The sequence below is a fragment of the Tachysurus fulvidraco genome, chromosome 13, assembly GCF_022655615.1.
Source record: "Tachysurus fulvidraco isolate hzauxx_2018 chromosome 13, HZAU_PFXX_2.0, whole genome shotgun sequence".
Lineage (NCBI taxonomy): Eukaryota > Metazoa > Chordata > Actinopteri > Siluriformes > Bagridae > Tachysurus > Tachysurus fulvidraco.
In genome coordinates, this window is record NC_062530.1 from 16,182,860 (window position 1) to 16,190,652 (window position 7,793).

The following is a 7,793-nucleotide window of genomic DNA, read 5'->3' on the forward strand; positions in this document are numbered from 1 at the left end:
CTGACACAACATCCATTCGGCTGCTAGAGAATGAATTATCAGTCGACATGGATAATGAATTTGTCCTGCATTGCAAAAATAACTATAATTGCCAAGCGCAGGCAGGAGGAAATGGGAAAATGATATTAACGTGTGTTTTCTAGGTGAATTATCCATTCGTTCTAGTTAATACGAACTGTCATTAAAAGCGGCAATAAAAGCCCCCACACATTTTGCGTGCTTATTTATCTCACAGGGAATTCAAAGTTGCATTTAGCACATTTTACCAATCTGATTACTTATCACATTACAATACTCTTGCATGTTAAAATTCAAATGGCATGCTTCCCAATGGGTGTTAATTTGCATATTTATCATCTAAGCTTCCTCAATAGGGTTGGGAAGTAATCAGGAAAAGTGTGTATTTCCTCCTGATCGCATCATTTTCCACATCAGTCATAGCCTAGAAGCCCATTTAAACTTTCTGAAAATTCAGTTTTAGCAGCATGGAAAAAAGTTATGAATATGCACACACATACACATGCATATGTAATGATGGAAATTGGGAGAATTATAAAATACAGCATATATCAGCTTAAATCTGGAGCCAGAGTTAAACTACCTCAAGTTAAAGACCTTCTGGGTGTCCAAATTTACAAAGTTAAGGCCAAAAATAAACCAAGGGCTTTCAGCACTGGTCTCCATGGAGATAAGCCCGGAGAGAAAGATAGCAGGAAAGAAGGGAGGCCTGTGTCTCTGTCTACACTCTTCCTCGTTGTTATCAAAATGACAATCCTGTGGGTGAAATGAAATCCGACTGAGTGGGCTCTCTAGCGCAAAGGTTAGCGCTCCTCTCGTCTGCACAGGAATTATGGGCCGGCCAGCTGCCTGCGGCGCTCAGCTTCAGTTGTGACCCCAAACACAGCCTCTCCCAACGGCAGACAAATTTTTAGTGGCACCACTTTCCAGGCCCCCTTTCAGAAAACCCCAGCCTCTGGCAATCACACACACAAGAATCTAGTCATAGGGTCCAGTCATAGACCAGTACCTATCCATAACTGGGATTAAAATTGAACATTCTCTCAGTCAGAAGTGTTAAAGTAAATCTTTTCTAACAAGATTAAAATATTTTAAGTCATGTGTTAAGTTTTAAGTGTGCTGAGAGGCACCTTTGTTATTACAATAATCATAACCAGTGGACCCTGAGAGTAATATTTAGCATATGGACACAATAAATGGCTTTAGGAAAACACCCCTTGAATGCACAGTCTATCCATTTCAAGTTCAAGATCTATTAACCCCTTGAACTGACAGGATCCACTGACGAATCAAGATTTACACTCATCTTACTACATCGCTTCTCTAAGACTAAGACTAGTATGATTTATACTGAATAATGGAATCTGTGCGTTTAAAAGTTTAAATAAGTTTTAATGAAATTTTAGATCTACTTCACTTATACAGATGATCTAATTATAATCTGAAGGATTTTTAGTGTATTACCATACCTCGAGTTACGTTTATACAAGACTGAGGACTGTTACAAAGTTTAAGCACAACAAAAACAGAACAAAAACACAATAAAGTTCTTGGCTAGTTCCCCTCAGCCTTGTAACTCCAAGTATTGTATATCTAGTTTATGTACAAAGGTATCTTTCTCTTTCTAAACAGTTCTCCGTATTTGTGCACGACATGTTTAGACTCCATCTAAACAATATTGGTATATGTATATAGCGAAAGCATGACAGATAACTCATCTCATATATATTCATAAAGTCATATCACACCATGTCGAACACGCTACTCCAAAAAAAAATACAGTGAGAAAAAAAGGAAGAAAAAAGGCAACAAGAACAAGAGAACAATCAATCAGAAGGCAATTCGCTGGCGGCTGCATATGCATCAGATCATGTCTTATGTCTTCAAGGATTTTCAGAGCGAATCGTAAAACAAAACTCCATTACCTCCTGCCAGAACATGCAAATGAATCCCACCATGGGGTGAGAGGGAATTAAAGAGCCTTCTCTAATCAATGACAAGCCAAGATGAAACCATCCCATCCATTCTCTTTCCTACATCAACAAAGGAATGCTGCTCACCTCTTCGTCAAGTGGCCATAGTTCTGCCACAGGACAACACTTACACATGTACACACACACTGTCTATAAGCATAATGTATTTACACCAGTGCAAAATGGTGACGATGGGCAGCAGACGCTCCTGACTGTGACAAAATGCTTCACACTGCCCTCTTCCCCTGTCATATTGATCTATTACAGGTGTCACTGTGTTTCTGAATAGTGTCAGATATGTTTGTGGATGGGTATGTTTGCATGGAGGGCAGGAAGTCTGGTTGCCACACACACACACACAATCCCACCCACACCCTCACAGATGCACATGGCTGTGTAAATGACAGCCTGGGCCTGAGGATGTGTGTTGGCTGCTTGCTCGGGCTCGAGTTCCTGCCTGCCTCTCCTCTCTGCTCCTCTCCTCTCCACCCGCCTCCTGCCGCCAGCCTGCTACAGCCTGCAGGTAAGGAGTCTGTGGCGCCATATGGAGCGAGGAAAATTAACAACGAGGAGAAAATCTCCACAGCAGCAGGAGGCCGCTACCCTCTCTCTCCTCTCTTCTCTTCTCTCCCCCAAACAAAATTCAAAGATGTAGAGAGAGAAAGAGGGAGAGGATAGTGGGGGTGATAAAATTAATGGGGTTCAACACTTTAACACAACACCGCCGGCAATATTTGCACAGAATGGCAGGAAAAAAAGGAGAGATTTCCCCTTACTGTTCGGTCATATTGTGGTATTATAAATCAGACCCTGGCTTAAGTATTTTACGCCCCTGTTTTATAAATGTACATTAACCCCATTTGCCCCCCCCCCCACAGGAAGATAGTCCTGCACGAGGCTAGATCATGCTGAGGGAGATTCCATTGTCCCCGGTGTGTCCTCGTGTTCGATGCCATCATGAACGAGAGGTCCCCCACGGAGCCTCTCCTGGCCTGGGTCATTGATTACAAAGAGCCTCCTGGTTTTTGTCTGACAGATGCGAATCTGCGCTATTTAATTTGGAGCGTTCCCCTCAAAGGGACACCATTAGCCCCTCCAATAGAAGCACAAATAGGATTCCATTAACAACTAGTGTTTCAGTGGAGCCGGGAAATGTGGCGAAGAACTTCATGCCATGTTCAGGAAGGGATAGAGAGGCCTTTTGCATAGGAAACGCATCAAGTGTGTTCAGCAATAAAATATCCCCCCTGACAAAATGTGTCACACACTGACACTTGCCCAGGCCCTGGGCTTGCACACTGTCACTGCAACATGCCAGTGTCAAGCGTGTCCTTGTGTGCCATCAGAGGAGGGTGGGGTTAGTAGTTAAAATGTTAATAAGTGCAATACAGTTTTAATTTAACAGCCCTCTGCATTTCCAATCAGATCAGTGGCTGTGACTAAATGAGAAAAAGAAAATTCAAGTCCTAGCCCTTCTCTCTTTCTGACATAGCAGCAAAGACAAAAAGAAGGTCGGCGGTACATGAGTCCTTCTTTTTGTCTTTGACTTTGATCCTAATGTTATCATATTTGGCCTAGAAATATCTCTTGATCACCACATGAGCAAATTTTTGTGCACAGTTTAATTCTTCTTTATAAACTAGAGTCTGTAAGCATCAACTAAACACGATGTCACAGAGGAATTATGTATAAATGGGAACATAACAGTAACTGATCGCAAGGATAAACACAGAACAATTTCCTGCCTCAATAAAGCAATAAATTAATGAATGACCCATTATGTAACGGCTAAATGATAAACCGTGGTGTGTAATTCAGTGAGTAGGTGCAGCATTTGATAAAGAGATGAAGAGCTGCATACGGGACAGGATGAAGAGAGACAGGATGAAGAGACCTGGACATGGAGAGTCTCTTCACTACATGCTTATCAGCAGCAAAGCCTGTCTCTGTGCAGTCACGCAATAAAACTGTGCATAAATTACTTTATGTAATCATACAATGTAGATTAGCATGATAATGGCAGCATTAATAGTTGCCGGGAAGCAGGGAGTGACAGCACTCAGACATGCCAGGGGCACACATGCGCACACACACGCATACACACACACTTCAACTGGGAATAGTCAGTCACACAGGCCTCAGTTCCATCAGCCTGACGATGACAGGGTGAGGATCGTCTGCTCATCATGTGCCTTTAGGCTACAGTGCTACTTTACCACATCCAGCAGCCACAAGCCTCAGGAGAGGAAGTGGTAATGGGACCTAATCTGCAAATATTGTTTATACACTCAGACAAGGCAGGAGGTATACTTCTTATTTATTCAATCATTTTATTGTACACAAGTAATCCTTTGAATACCTTAACCTAGACCAAGCCTTATTTTGAGGTAATGGCAAATTTAATGTACTTTCATTGAATTGAAATAAACAAACTAAATCATAACTATGACAGATTCCACATACTTACAGTAGGCTAGCCATGTAGATTTTTGGGAAACACTACCATTATGAAGCCATTTAAAGTGAGTTGAACAAACCACCAAGGCGTCCAATCAAACTTGGGATGAAAGCAAACTGGTAAAACTCACCAGAAAGAACTATTTGAAGAAGTGAAACTCATTTTTAGAGAAACAAGGCAATGGAGAGCGTATAGCAGGTATTTTTGTAAACTTAAACATTTGAGTAATTCTGTAGACTAAAACAAGGATAAATCTGTATCAGAGAAAATTAATGCTGAAAAACCTAGCTGGTATTTCAATTATACTAGCCTTGCAGAGTTGCTGAACTTCTGTTGTCAATTATTGAATCAGATGCATGTACATCAATTATGTCATTTAAGCTCACTGAACCAAGAATTAGCAACAGTGCTAAAGCCTATCTATCTATCTATCTATCTATCTATCTATCTATCTATCTATCTATCTATCTATCTATCTATCTATCTATCTATCTATCTATCTATCTATCTATCTATCTATCTATCTATCTATCTATCTGTCTGTCTGTCTGTCTGTCTGTCTGTCTGTCTGTCTGTCCGTCCCAGAAGGGCATCCCAGAAGCCAGACGTGTGGTTTAATCTCCTAATGGTGTGTGGGCTTTGAACTGGTTTCAGTGCTTCTCTACCACACTACAAATCTAAAAGTGCTGGCACCATTAGTTAATCATTCCTGCCCTGGAAGCCGTATTCAAGTGCACAGAATATCAAAGTTGTCATAAGCATACACTTCATGGGAAGCAATATTGTGTATGTCCTGTTTAATTCCACAAAGCCACAGCAGGTGAACTGGGGCATCAAACACTGTGAAAAGCACAGAGAACATCAGACAACAGGCTTACACACCAAAGGGAGTCTCTGTTGCCTGTGGCTTAATCTGAATCACATTGTGTTTAAGACGACATCCATTTTATTAACCTATGATCAGTTGTACCTGCAGGAAATCAGACTGAACATGCCATCTGATAGTAGCAGGTTCAATCAGTAAAGTGTTAGGTTATACATTCAAGACGCAATGTTCTGCTGGAATTTTTCATCAAATGTTACATATATTATTTCCCAGACATCAATAAATGCCTGAAAAGAGGGACATAGGGCATTGTGTCCATATGTTAACCCCTTACATTAACATATTGAGAATCAATGGTTGTAATCAGGAGAACATAGTGGCCACTATTTTAAAATATAGCCACTAACACTTTGACTGCAGTAATGATCATGTACCTGTGTGTAAGAGCACCTGTGTGCACACACCACACATGCACCCAGAACCACTTACACAACCATGCTAAGGAAAGACAATAAGCATACTCTCTTGGGCCTGCTCCGTTGAAATGCAAGCCCAGCTGACCTACTGACAGCCAGAGATGAGGAGATGGCTCCATTCAAACCGGGAAGCACAGGGTCAGCATCACTATAGTGCTCTGAGAAGGGGGTGATGAAAATTAATTAATGTTGGTGCGTGTGGTGAATAACGGGTGGCTCTGGTGGCACACTCCTCCCTATGCAAACAGCCCCTGTACACCCTTGCTATTGTGCACTTGCCCCATGCTTGCCTAGCCGCTGCCGGCATAGCAATGAAACCGCTCTCCTGTTTATGTGAATGGTAATTACAACATGGGCAGTTTTGTTTTGGGAAACAATTGGCGGGTGGCTGTGAGGGACACGGACTGCGATGGCGGTATGAAGGTCTTAATGACTGCAGGACTGATGGGACCCAGGAAGCTGGAGTGATGAATAAAGAGGTAAGTCTCAGTGGGGGGAAAAGAATGAACAGCTACTTGGAAACATGTTGGTGCATACTGTAAACGCATTCAGCCAACGTGCACTGGTTTGCTGATTAATATGTTTTGGATTCAGTTTAAAGCTCTGGTCTATGTAAAGTGAACCACAGTGGCTGAAGATCAGCATAAAAGAAAAATTCTTTGCAAGCTCAAGTTATAATAGTGTAAAGATACATTTTCTGATTTCTCAGAGTTATCATCAGGATTATCCGACAGCGGCAAAGAATGGAAAAGTATCACAAAAAGACCATCTGTATACCATAGCACTCCTGCCCTGACAAAGTGCAGAAGGGCTCCACAGAGGCAGTTTAGATGCATCTCTGAAAATGGGCGACTATTAAGTCAGTGTCAGGAGCCACGGGGGACTAAATGATCTCAGCATCTCTCAGTGTTAACTACTCGCATTCCCCCCGGTCCCCCACTCATTAAAAGCAGGCAGCATCCACCCATGGAGCTTTTTACACACACTCACTGACCAACGGAACATCTAATAGCTCTTTACAGAGATGCGCACCAGCCCAGGGGTGTGAATGGATGGATGCCGGTGGATTTATGGAGCACTTTCAAGTGAGCGAGTGCTCAGCTTGCATCGACTTTTCTCCCACTTCAAAGCCTAGAAGCACTGACAAATATAATCTATCAAAGAAAAATAGATTTACAAATGCAAAAACAGCAGAAAGCCATATCTGCTCATACTACAACTACTGTATAAGAAACACAAGACTGCCACTCTTTATGGCCTTAATACTTTATACTCCTGGCAAGTATTTTTGTGAATATCTTCAACTAGATTTAATGTTAGTTGTGTAGCACATCACTCCAACCTTGTTTTATTGACTGCATATTAGATAGCACCAATTTTACAAACTGTTTTATTAAACACAACAAAGAAGGATATCATAGATAATATCTGTGTTCAATTTAAAGAGGTAGCTTTAAGCCACAGATATTATGTTGCTCCTTGTTTGTTGGTTGTTGGGGAAGTTGACCCCCAGTTGCCTCCTCTTGCACACTCACCAAGACGGGCTTTGTAAGACACACCACTCTGCTTAATAATTCAGCTGACACTAAACAGGGCCATCCAGTTTCGACCTTATGTCCTTTGAGAGACTAGAGGTAAAGCAAAGGCAACTTAATTTAACTGAGCTTGCATACATGTGAATAACAAATACATTATAATAATAAACTTAAAAAAAAAAAAAAAGATTTTTCTTTAATCTAATTAACACAATGTAAAATGCAGTGCTAGTTGGCCCTAATGTGAAAATACACTGTGGTAGAAAGAAAGAAAGAAAGAAAGAAAGAAAGAAAGAAAGAAAGAAAGAAAGAAAGAAAGAAAGAAAGAAAGAAAGAAAGCAGGTGTTATTATAGGGTTAAAAGAGTTCTATTGCTGAACTCTATGCCAGAGGTTAAATGGTTCAATTACTGAATGAGCTTTGTGTGTTCAATCTACCAATTAGGGATAGATTACAATTGCTCCCCCAAACACAGCCATTCATCACCACCAGCCCGTTTGTTAGTCAC